The following is a 12387-nucleotide window of genomic DNA, read 5'->3' as shown; positions in this document are numbered from 1 at the left end:
CCAGAGTGGGGCCAACTGGAAAGCCAGAAAAGCAGGCTAGTCCCTGGAGAAGGGAAGTAACTCTGAGTATCTCCTAGGAGCTAAGGAAGGCCAGCAAAGGTGCAGGAGGAGGAGGAGGACCAGCTACAGCCACCAAGGCACTAACCAAGAACCTCCTTAAAAGAGGATGTGAAGAAAGAAGACAAGTGTCTGAAATGGAATATGTAAGAGAATCATAAAGCTAGAAGCTTTCAAGATGGGGGGGGGGGGGAGTCTCTAGGAAAGACGTGCAACTTGGAGGCAATAAAAAGCACCTGAAAGGAAGTGTATCAGAAAATGAGGTTTGGGTCGTTTTATAATGGTTCCTGAATCTCATGATCATGGAAATCAATCAATACTTTTTAAGGTGATAACAATTTTATACCCCACTTCTCCTTTAAAACCACTAAAAAATACTCAGAATTCAAACATTTTGTTCTTTAAACCAACTCCTAGGATAAGAAAAGTCTTTTGATAGGCAACCTGTCCAGAACTGTCCCTTGAAAAATGTTGACATTAACTCTAGGGATTCAGAGATTGATGAGAAACAGTTCTTTTCCTGAATAATTTTTTAAAGAACTTATGAACCAACTCTTATTGCTTCCACACAACTTAAAAACTTAACATGGAAGTCCTGTCAAGACATCGCTGGGCTTGCTCTGTGATCTGGCCAGTTTAGAAGTATTAGCAGGGCCTGAAGGTAACAAACCATGATTTCTTTTCACTGACCCAGTGTCTGCTTTTCTATTTATAATCCAATTCTTTAAAAAACTAAAACACCAAACAAACCCCACCATACTTACTCTGCTTACTCCTGTAGGTCTTTCTCGGCTGATGACCTTCCTATTTTACTTCGGTTTTATGGCCTTCAATTATCTTATTTTCGGTTCCCTTCATACCAAAATGCCACATGAATAAACACTGTGTGAAAGACAGAAAACAAAAATAACCATCACTAATAGCTATCTTAGTAATTGGAGTTCATTATAACTGGCTCCAGATCTCTGTTTAGAAAAGCTATAACTTTGTGGGATTACAGCCAGTAACTAACTGCTTATAATCTTTCCAGCAAAAGGAAGAAAAGGGATACTCAGAGTCCACCAAAGCCCCTGAGATATGAGTGCATATAATATGGCATCTATTATATCTAAATATAATATATTTGCTTATATTGTAGTTTTCACCCACAGGCTTTGGAGTGTAAACTAGCAGTTTTCATCCTGTTTGGTTACAGGACCCTTTGACACTTATTGCAATGTTAATATAAATCACATTTTTTTAAAATGAAAATGTAAGGTAGCACTGTTGTACATTTCACAAATTGCTTTAGTGTCTGGCTCAACAGCAGACAGGTGAATTCTCATCTATACTTAATCAGCTGCAATATCACACTTCACGTAGCTTTTGAGAAGTCCTCTGTACACTCATGATTGAGTAAAATATCTTTTCTAAATAGGCAGTAAACTGAATAACTTCATTGTAATATTAATCAGTTGTGTTATGCATACTCAGAAAAGTTTAACAAAACCATGTGCATGAAACAGTACAATGGGAAGAAGAGCGCAGCTAACATGGTCTATTGCACACACAAAAAAAACGGACTTAGCTCTATAGCTAGATTTGCTGATCCTGACGAGTGGAGAAAGCCTATGGGAGAAATTGTGTATTGAACCTTGCCCAGGGCTTTTACATACCTTTCATACATTCCTTACAGTAATCATAAAAGGTATGTATTATTTTTCCCCAGGAGGAAACAGGCTTGGGAGTTAGTAAACATACTTCCTAAGATTGCACGACTGATAAGTGCTGGAGCTGAAGTGCTCGGGTCTGATTTCAAAGCTTGTGTTCTGCAGTGAGTCTCAATGGTTCAGCTCACAACTGGAAATGTAGAAAGGGACCCAATTTATGTATGTGAAAGAGCTTTACAAAAAGGTGACATCCAAATGACAGTCACTAAGTTGATTATTGAACTGGAAGTTTCAGCAAGTTTTTTTTTTTTTTTTTTTTTTTTTGCAGAAATTGGCAAGCTGATTTTATAATTTTATATGGAAATGTAAAGGACCTAGCAGAGCCAAAATAATTTTTAAGAACAAAAGTTGGAGCACTTACACTACCTGACTTTAAGACATGCTATTAAAGGTACAGAAATAAAGAGGGTGGGTATTAACATAAGGAGAGTCCTATAAGTCAACAGAACAGAATAGAATCCAAAAGTAGACCTAACTATTTATAGCCAATTGATTTTCAACAAAACTGCAAGGTAATTCAGTAGGGAAAAGGACAACCTTTTCTAAAAATGGTACTGGAAAGTGATACCCGTATGGGAAGAAATTAACCTTAACCATTACCTCACATCGATATAGAAATAAACTCAAAGTGGAGAATAAGACTAAATGCAGAAGTGAAACATATTTCTAGGGAAAAAAAAAAAAAACAGGAGAAAATCTTTCTGATCCTGCATTAGACATACTAGTTTCCAAGGGCTGCCATAACAATTACCACTGAGTGGCTCAAACAACGGAAATTTATTCTTGCACAGGTCTGGGGGCTAGAAGTCTGAAATCAAGGTGTCAGCAGAGCCGTGCTCCCTCTGAAGGCTCTGGAGGAGAATCCTTCCATACCTCTTACAGCTTCTGGTGGCTCCTAGCATTCCTTGGCTTGTGACAGCATCACACCAATCTTGGCCTCCATTTTTACGTGGCCTTCTCCCCTGGCGCGTCTCATTGTTTATCCTCTCCTCTTTTTGCAAGAACACTGGTCAAGGGATTTACATCCTACCCTGATCTGGTATGATCGTACCTAATTACAGCTGCAAAAACCTATTTCCAAATAAGATGACATTCTGGATGGGCATGAATTTTGGGGCACACTAGTCAACCCACAACAGCAGGCTTGGCTTCCTTTGGACATGCGCTCGTGCAAATACATGAGTTGATAAATTGGACTTTGTTGAAAAAACAAACATCTCTTTTAAAGCGTAGTTAAGAAAATGAAAAGGCAAGCTATAAACTGGGAAAAAATATTCACAGTAAATATCTGACCAATGACTTGGATCCAGAATACAAAAAGACTCTTACAACTCAATAAAGTAGCTCATTAAAAAAAAAAAAAACAATGGGCAAAAGGTTTGAATAGACACGCTGGAGAAATGCAAATGAAAACCCCAAGCAAGGTACCACTTTACACACACTAGAACAGCTAAAATTTAAAAGACTGACATGTATTGGCAAAGAGAACTTCTCATACATTGTTTAAATGGTTTGGAGGTTTCTTACAATGTTAAACATCCAATTACCATTTCATCCAGTAATACTCCTATTTACTCAAGAGAAATGAAAACTTACATCCACAAAAAGACCCACAGAAGTGTGTTGCAGCTTTATTTGCCATGGCTTCAAACTGTAAATATTCCACATACCTGACACAAATGCGTACAGATGGTTTGCTTTCAATTATATGGAATTCTACAAGAGCAAAACCAACCTATCAGGCTGGAGAGACCACCAGTGGAACTCTGGAGCCAAGCAGAGGCAGAGGAGTACCAGGGACTTTTGTAGAGATGAACGTGTTCTATATGTGGATTGGGATAGTGGTTTGACAAGTGTATGCATTTTTCAAAATTCAAACTATACACTGAAAATGAGTGTATTTTATTACATTTTTAAAGGCTGTCCATATCAGTACTGGATATGGAATTAAAAACCTAAAATTTAAATATTCAACAATAGGAAACTGGCTGCATAAATTATGACACAACATCCACTGAAGATGGTTTTTTGAATAAATGTAATTACTTCTACTCTCTCTCATACCACTAAAACATCAGTAAATTGAGTCTGTAACTGGTTCTAAAATGAACAAGCCAACCAAATTTGTCACATTTAAGGATACTAGGAAACCAAGTCATTATGTTTTTAAACTGGAAAATACAAGGAAAGAATCAAGCATTTTTCCTGTCTTTTCTATACTAACTGTACTACTTGGTGACAAAAAAAGTGAGAGGATGTCTACTTTTTTACAAGTACTCTAATAAATGGATAAATAATAATGAAATTTGAAAACTGTCATTTTGGGACCCCCGATGTACTTGTGGAAGCAGCCAATGGTCATCAACAGCTATGAACACCCAAGGGAGAGATGAAGGATGCATCACTACCTGTGAAATGGACTTGCTAAAAACTTAGGACCTGATTAGCCTGCAGATTCAACTATTTATGTACTAAATAAACAAACAAACAAAAAAATAGCACAAAAGAACATGTTAACCCCATGGGATGCAGTAAGCAAAATCCAGATGGTGGTAAACTCTACCAGACAAACAACTTATTTCTTCAAATAAACTGTATCAACACAAAAGATTAAATGAGACTTAAGATAAAGCAACTAAGTGCAATGTGTAGAACTTACTGAATTCATTAAAACAATGAATTACACTTATAAATGACAACTGGAAATTTGAACATTGATTAGACATTTGAGGATATTAAGGAATTACTAATTTTTGGCATGATAATGATATTTTGTTGTAATGGGCAGAAAATTGTGTTCTCCCAAAATTCCTATGTTGAAGTCCTAAGTTCTAGTACCTCAGAATATGACTGTATTTAGAGACAGAGCTTTTAAAGGAGGTCATATGTGTGGGCCCTAATCCAGTCTGACTGGTAGCCTTGGAAGAAGGGAAGACACCAGGGATGGGTGCACACAGGAACCAGTGATGTGGGGACCCAATAAGAAGGTGGCCATCTGTAAGCCAAGGGACGATCTCAGGAGAGACAAACCTGTTGAGACCTTGATTTTGGACTTATAGCTTCCAGAATTATGAGGAAATAGATGTCTGTTATTTAAGCCAGTATATGGTGTTTGTTATGGCTATTTAAAAAAACTATTTTAAAAATGCATACTGCAATATTTACAGGTGCGATGTTTTCTGGAATTTGCTTTGAAACACAGTATGTGTTTGATGGGTATTGATGTTGTAAATAGGGCAGGACTGTCTATAAGTTAATGGTTATGCTATTTGTGTATCTGCTTGAAATTTTGTGTAGGTTTATTTATTTTATGTGTTTGTTTGTTTGTTTGTTTAAAGTCATGAACCTCCAGGACAAAAGAATGTGAGAGTAAACACCAGGGGGAAAAATCCAGAGGCTAGAAAAACGATTGGGTGAATGACAAATGACTTAGCATCTTGCTACTCAAAAGTATGGTCCAAGGAACAGTAGCATAAGCATCACCCAGGAGCTTGTTATAAATACAGTTACAGAATCTCAGGTTCCAGCATGGACCCATTGGATCAATTTGCATTTTAATAAAATCCTCAGGTGACTCTCATATACTGATAATAGACAAGAAAGCCAGCAGTGCTGATATAGCACAGTGCCAACCTAATTTATGCCTCGGGATCCTCAAAAGGCTGAGGAACTGTTGGCCCAGGTAACTTTGAAAAGGGATGCAAAGATGAGGCAGATGAAACAAACAGGTCCCAGACCCCTTCCCTGACTCAGTGCAACAGGTGACTGTCTCACCCCAGCTATGGACTAAGAATGGGGGTTTTCTCCTCTGGCAAGTGTGAGACAGGGTCTCGACTGTGGGAAGAGCTACAGACAGGGGGGTTCAATGCTGAAAATGGAGTCTGAATAAAACTATACATATTGAAAGTTGAGACATCTCTTCCTCACCTGGATTTCAGGAATACCATTATCACGAAACATAAATATCCACAAATCCTTCTCTAGTGATCAGCCTAGACAGAAATATGTAAAAGTACTGACATTGAGTCTTCCCTACAGAAACATTCTAGATAGCACCCTACCCCAAAAATATGACTGGACATCCAAAGATCCTTAGTCAAAGAAAATCTCTACTATGAAAATTCAAACCCACAAACATAAAAATAACTTGGAAGAAAAAGATACCATGCTAGAAGAAAACTTTATTTAGAAATTCATTGTTTTCAGGGAGAAAATATTGCATACATGGAACAAAAGGAGGAAACTGTTTAAAACAACAGAAAATAAGGCACTCTTGGGAAATAAAAATATGATGGCAGAAATGATAAACTGAACAGAAGTTAGAAATAAAGTTCAGGCCATTTCCCAGAAAACACAGAACAATAGATGGAGAAAAGGATAAGAAAGAGTACCAATCCAGCAGGTACAAAATCTGAATAATGGGAGTCAGAGAAAGAGAACAAACTTGAAGGGGAACAAATCAAAGAAGAAAAGCATATAATATTCTCTAGAACTAAAAACAGTAAGTGTCCATCAGTGGCCACCTTGATGGAAGAAAACAGACCCACACTGAGGCACAGCAAAAATTTCAAAACAGTGATAAGAGAAGAGATTACCAATTCTCAAGAGGAAAAACATTTCATATAGAAAGAATTAAGAGTAAATTAAAAATGAGTAAATTAAGGGAAAGAATAAAGGAACTACGCTGCCTTAAACGAGAGGTACCACTGGGTAACCAAGTAGTAGATGAGGGGAAGTATTTCTTCAAAGAGTGTTCCAATTTCTAAATGAAAAACAAATCTCAGATTTAGCATTCCACCATTTTGTAATTAGCTCTTCTCCCCTAACCTCCCATCCCTGAATTAAGAGATGTAGACATTAAGTACCTATTGCAATGATCATCACAACGGTAGAGAAATTGGACATTTTGTGCCTCCTAGGGACTAAACCTGAGTCTGATCAAATTTCTGGACCCAGCTGCCAATATGCAAGAAATATAGAGAACACAAAACTGGAAACAATCCAGATTTCTATCAACAAGTGAATGGATAAACAAAACAGTGGTATATCCATACAATGGAACGCTACTCAGCAACGAAAAGGAAGCAACTATCAGTACATGCAACAATACGGATGAATCTCAAAATAATTATGCTGAGCGAAAGAGGCCAGGCTCAAAAAGAATGCTTCATGATTCTATTTACATAAAATCTTAGAAAACATAAACACACCTATAGGTGTATTAGCTATCCTGATGGGGTATTTTCATGGGTGCAGACATGGCAAAAGATATCAAATTCTACACCTTAAATATGTGCAGTTTGCTGTATGCCAATTATACTACAATAAGGCTGTTTTTAAAAAAGTAAAGAAATACAGAGGACAGAGGGACATACTGAGCTGTACCATGAGTGTGCAATCAGCAAAAGTCACACTGTGGAAAACTCTAAAGGTCCAGCGGTCTCGTTCTTCAACAGAACAAGGGAGAAAAAGGCTTGGAGAAGTCATCTATACAGTGAAAGACACGTAAAAGACATCTTAAATAATGTTTTAAAGGGTAAAAAGCAGGGAGAGGGGCTGGGGTTTGGAGAGGTCACACGGAAGGGGCTGACAGAGCAGTTTTAGTTCTTTACCTGAGAGATAAGTTACAAGGGTGTTCGCCTTATGATAATTCATTAAGCTCTACATGTTTGTGTATGCTTTATGATTCTGTATCTTGTTTTTCAATAAAAAGATATTTTTAAAAATCAGGGTAGAGTCAGGCTCCTACACAACACTGGAAACCAGAGATACTTTGAACTCCGAGGGACTGACAAGTTCAAATATAAACAACACTTCCTGGCATAAAAACCACAGACGAAATCAAAAGAAAATGACAAACTAGAAAAAAATTACAAAATATTAATCTCCCTAATTTATAAAGAACTCTTGGAAATCAAACAGGAAAAAGATCAAAAGCCCAAGTAATATGAGCAAAGGATCTGAAGGGACAATTCACAAAAAAAGGATAAATGGGATTAAACATGAAAAAATACCCAGCATTACTCATTAAATAAAATTTTTTTTAAACCTGGAAAATAAACTATACTGTTTGCCCCTTAAGGGAGAGGGCTGTGGATGCTGCCACTGTCAAACACCTGCTGGCTGTGGAGCTGGGAGGGGAAGACGGGTGTCCGGCACGTTTGGCAGTGTGGCTTCGCTGGCTCCCACTGTCTCCAGGCTTCATCAGCTGCGTGTCACTTAGGATTTCAGTGGTGCCCCCGGAGATTTTAGTGGTGACGCCTGAAGCCCGGAAGGAGGTCTTCTCGGGCCATAGACCAGTGTTCTGGGCTGACACAGAGATCTCACACGGGGCAGTGGCACCTTACTGTCCAGCAGCACGTTGCTGATCTCAGGTGAGGTCCTCCCTCGTGAACGTAAAGCCCGTGCCTGTGGACATGAGGTGACAGTTCCTCTAGAGCTGGGCCGTTTTCCAGGTGCCCCAGGATGGCCTCGTGCACCTCAGTGTTCTCGCCTGTCGGCACCACAGCTTTCCCGCGGATGGACATGCAGGTCTGCTGCACCTGCCTGGAGCCCACAGTCTGCTCCCACAGTGAAGCGGTTAGGATAATCATCTAAAAGTTAGATGATCCCAAGGAAGAAGCTGGGCTTCCAGGTCTCCGTGTCTTCCCTGGGCATCTGGGAGGTACATGTGGAATTGCCATACAGGGTTAAAAACAATGTCACTCTTGTGACAGATGCCTGGCAAGAGCGACCCCGACATTTTTGAAGACTAGGCTAATTGTCTTGTAGAATATTGCACAATCTGGATTTGTCCATGTAATTATTAGACAAACATTTTCTTCAAGAACACTATCTGGATTATGTGTCCCATTATGTCAGTTTGTCTAAAACTGGTCATGGGAAGTTAGATCACCTAATTAAAGACATGTCTGCCATATTTTTCCAGTATGGGGTACCTTTTCCCTTTTGTAATCAATAATTAATCCCTAGGGTATAATACCTTGAGACTGTTAGACTATGCTGTTCCAAAACAAAGTTTCATTTAATAGTTTTAATATCCATCCATCATCCTTGCCTGAATCAATTACCATATTGGGAATTATAAAATAGTAACTTTCTAATCCTATGATTCATTCTGCTTTTATGAGCTGGCAATTTTTCCCTGGATTCATGGACTTATTCAGTGTGTTATCATCCACTGCCACCATTATTCTTTTGAATACCTACATTTTTCTAAATGTGTGCTGTTGGAGTTCCTCCAGGCTAGCTCCTATATCCTCTTGACATATTCTGGTCCAAACACTTGTTCACAGAGCCACCCAGTGACCTGGTATACCCATTTGGACTGTTAAGTGAGAGAAATAAACTTGTATTGGATTTGCGCCATTACATTTTTTGTCAATTTTTACAGCATTTTAGCCCATCCTACTTAATACAAAATACTTCTAATTATTCCTTTTCATATCCCTCCCCTCTTGGTATGTTGCAAAACAGTAACTTTCTAATTCTATGATTCATTAACTTCTGTTGCAAAAGTTACCCATTGTAAGCCTTCACTCTTTTACCTGCTCTCCGCCTCATGTAAGTATTCTTAACCTGAGCACTGACATGAAATGTGGTATTCTGCATGTACTTGTATTACAGTTACTGATGGCTCAACTGCATTGAGATTCATCATGGCCCAGGGGCTTTTGCTGCCAGGAACAGGCACAGAGCCAATCATTCTCTAATTTGAACTTCCTACTTACAAAATTAATTAGCCTTCATTTGACTTGTCCAATTTCTAAGTACCTAATTTATCCAGCATCTCTGGCACACAAATAAACATACACACATTACTGGTCAGGGATTAAAACTGATTAAATAGCGTCCCAGACTATTCTCTGAAAGGTTAACTGAAAAGAGTTGTCCCACACCAGCACCAAACCTTTTATGTCTCTGTATGATCTTCCCACTATGTAACTGTGGTGTCATCTGAACTAAACTATGTTTCCCTGAGCCACTGATGATTATATTGCACTTAACATTCCTTATAACATTCTTGAAAAAATTAGGTTACACTGAAATGATTTAGTTTTCCCTATAGCCAGCATTAATTTTTACCCAATGCCCTAAGTTTGCTTGTAAATTAATATTCTGGTGATGCATATTTTCATATATCCCTCCCTCACAATGTGTCTTCTTATTTACTGCAAACTATACATCATCATTTCGGTAGGAAAAGATAATACAAGTATCATGTTCAGAATTAAGGAGAAAGGAATCCCCATACCTTGTTCTAGTCATTCAGTTTTTGCTACCAAATTTTAAGAAAGATCTCAATAAACAGGAATATCCCTAAAGAAGCGACAAATATGAGAAAGGGCTTCATAAGACAAACAGTTATAAAGGGTCATAAGAATGGGAATTGTTAAAAAGCAGGCTGTGTTAGTTTAGGAGCTAGTGTTGTTTGTATGATCATCAGAAAAGTCCAAATATGTATGGGATGACTGTTTAGCAAACATGCTTATAGAAGGTTTTGTATTCAAAGGACATTTAAACTAGAGATTACTTCCGAGTTCTCAATGACTGTCATCAACTTTAGTCTTGCACTTACAGGAAGGGGTTTGAGCATAGAATGACCAAGAAAGTACCAATCAGAAATCACGCTCAACAGTTCCTGAGCCCTGATTCGCAGCCCCAAGCTACGGAACCCAGCTCGCGAGATGACTCAACCACCAGAAAGATGATGCTGCTCAAGTTCAGTCGTCTGTGGTTTCCAAAACCATGAGTCTGTTTGTCATTCCTGAGAAAGTGAACCAGGCCAGTCACCTGAGGGAGATCCTTTTCTGGCCATCACACAATCTAGAACAGGCTACCCAGTCAACCAGTGTCTAGTTCTCCCATAAGTCTTTGACAATAGTATCACAGACCTATACCAGCTTACTCTACTACCATAAACAGCCGTCTGTTTTGTTCCCACTCCTTCCAGAATCGGAAAATATAACATACCCATCTCTCCACAGACTGATTTTTAAAAAGCATGAGCCTAATGGTAGAAGTTTCAGAGATTAAGAGAAATTTGGGGGAGCAGGTAGGCATGTTGCTTTGGTCAAATAATTCTACCTAAATACATATGGTGCTTTTTAGTTTATAAAGTGTTTTATGGAGATTGTCTAATTCAAAGTGTCTAAATTAAACTCCTGAACCGACCTACATTCCATGAATGATGCCAAGATGTTCAAGTGTTAGAACTAAAATAGCAGTCTTTTCCCTAATTTGAGGTGAGGAGAAAGTGCCAACAAGTGAAAAAGAGACATATTTACATACACAGAATGAAGGAAAACAAACTGTAGGATCATCCTGAAAGGTGCTGAAAAAGCTTCTGAGAAAATTAAATGCTCATTCGTGATAAAAACTTCTCAGCAAAGTAGAAATTGAGAGAAACTTCCTTATAAAGGACCTATGAAAAATCTACAGCTATTATACTTGTGAAAGACAATTTTCCTGTGAAAATTGGGAACAAGACAAGGATATCTGCTCTGATCACTTATATTCAGCATTTTAGGATGTCACAGCCAGTTCAGTGACGTAAGAAAAAAGGGCACAGAAATTAGAAAAATAAAGTAAAACTATTGATAGACGATGTTTATATATACAGAAAATCTCAAGGCATCTACCAAAAATGTATTGGAATTAATAAGCTAATTTAGTAAGATTGCAGATCAATTTTGAAAATTGCATATAAAAATATAAACAAGATTTGAAAGTATAAAAACTACCATTTATAATAGATTCAAAAACATAAAATATATAGGAATAACACTTTCAAAACGTGTATAAAACATTAATGCTAAAGCTATAAAACACTGGTGAGAAAAACTAAGACCTAAGAAAACTAATATTGTTAAGATGTCGACACTCCCCAGCTTGAGATTCAATGCAGTCCTAATCAAAATCCAACTAGGCTTTTTTTTGTAGAAATTGAGCAGCCCATCCTAAAATTCTTTGTATAGGAAATGCAAAGGGCCAGAAGGGTAAAAAAAGAATGAAGATGGAAGGCTTACACTACCTCATTTCAAGACTGATAAACTACAGAACTGAAGACAAGTATGGTACTGGCTTAAGAACAGACAAACAGAACAGAGTAGAGAATTCCAACAGTCCACTTGATTGACAAGAAAGTACCAATTCGAAGGAGGAAAGTCTTTTCAATAAATGGTGCTGGACCAATTGGATAGCGAAATGAAAAAGAACCACCTCAGTCTCGCTTCACACTATACATACGAATTAGTTCAGGATGGATTGTGGGTTTAAAAATAAAAACTAAGACTCTAAAGCTTCCAGAAGGAAAACAAAGGAATATATCTTTCCAAATACAACCTTGGGGTATGTAAAGAATTCTTAACCAAACGCAAAAGCATTAACCATAAAAGAAAAAAAAATGAATAAAGTGGACTTATTAAAATTAAACTCTTCTCATGAGAAAATGAAAAGGCAAGAAACACACTGGGAGAAAGTATTCACATCTATCTATCAAAGGACTTGTGCCCATACTGCCAGACTGCCAGACTGCCAGACTGACTGTCTGTCTGTCTATCCATCCGTTTGTCCGTCCATCCATCCATCCATCCATCCATCCATCCATCCATCCATCCAT

The 12387-nt window shown here is 38.0% G+C and overlaps 1 protein-coding gene and 1 pseudogene across 1 annotated transcript in view; one reads left to right on the top strand and one right to left on the bottom strand.

Annotated features, from left to right (window-relative positions):
• PHC3 (polyhomeotic homolog 3) overlaps positions 1 to 10472 on the top strand; it is a 104947-nt gene extending 94475 nt beyond the window's left edge. The window contains exons 18-19 of the transcript XR_001594758.2: positions 78 to 203; positions 2035 to 10472. The gene's annotated coding sequence lies outside the window, so the exon portion shown is untranslated. The remainder of the gene's footprint in view (positions 1 to 77; positions 204 to 2034) is intronic.
• LOC118601688 lies at positions 1931 to 8423 on the bottom strand (annotated as a pseudogene).
• Positions 10473 to 12387: the final 1915 nt, after the last annotated feature.

The sequence above is a fragment of the Rousettus aegyptiacus genome, unplaced genomic scaffold, assembly GCF_014176215.1.
Source record: "Rousettus aegyptiacus isolate mRouAeg1 unplaced genomic scaffold, mRouAeg1.p scaffold_m13_p_4, whole genome shotgun sequence".
In the NCBI taxonomy this organism is placed as follows: domain Eukaryota; kingdom Metazoa; phylum Chordata; class Mammalia; order Chiroptera; family Pteropodidae; genus Rousettus; species Rousettus aegyptiacus.
This window is presented reverse-complemented; position numbering and strand designations above follow the sequence as displayed.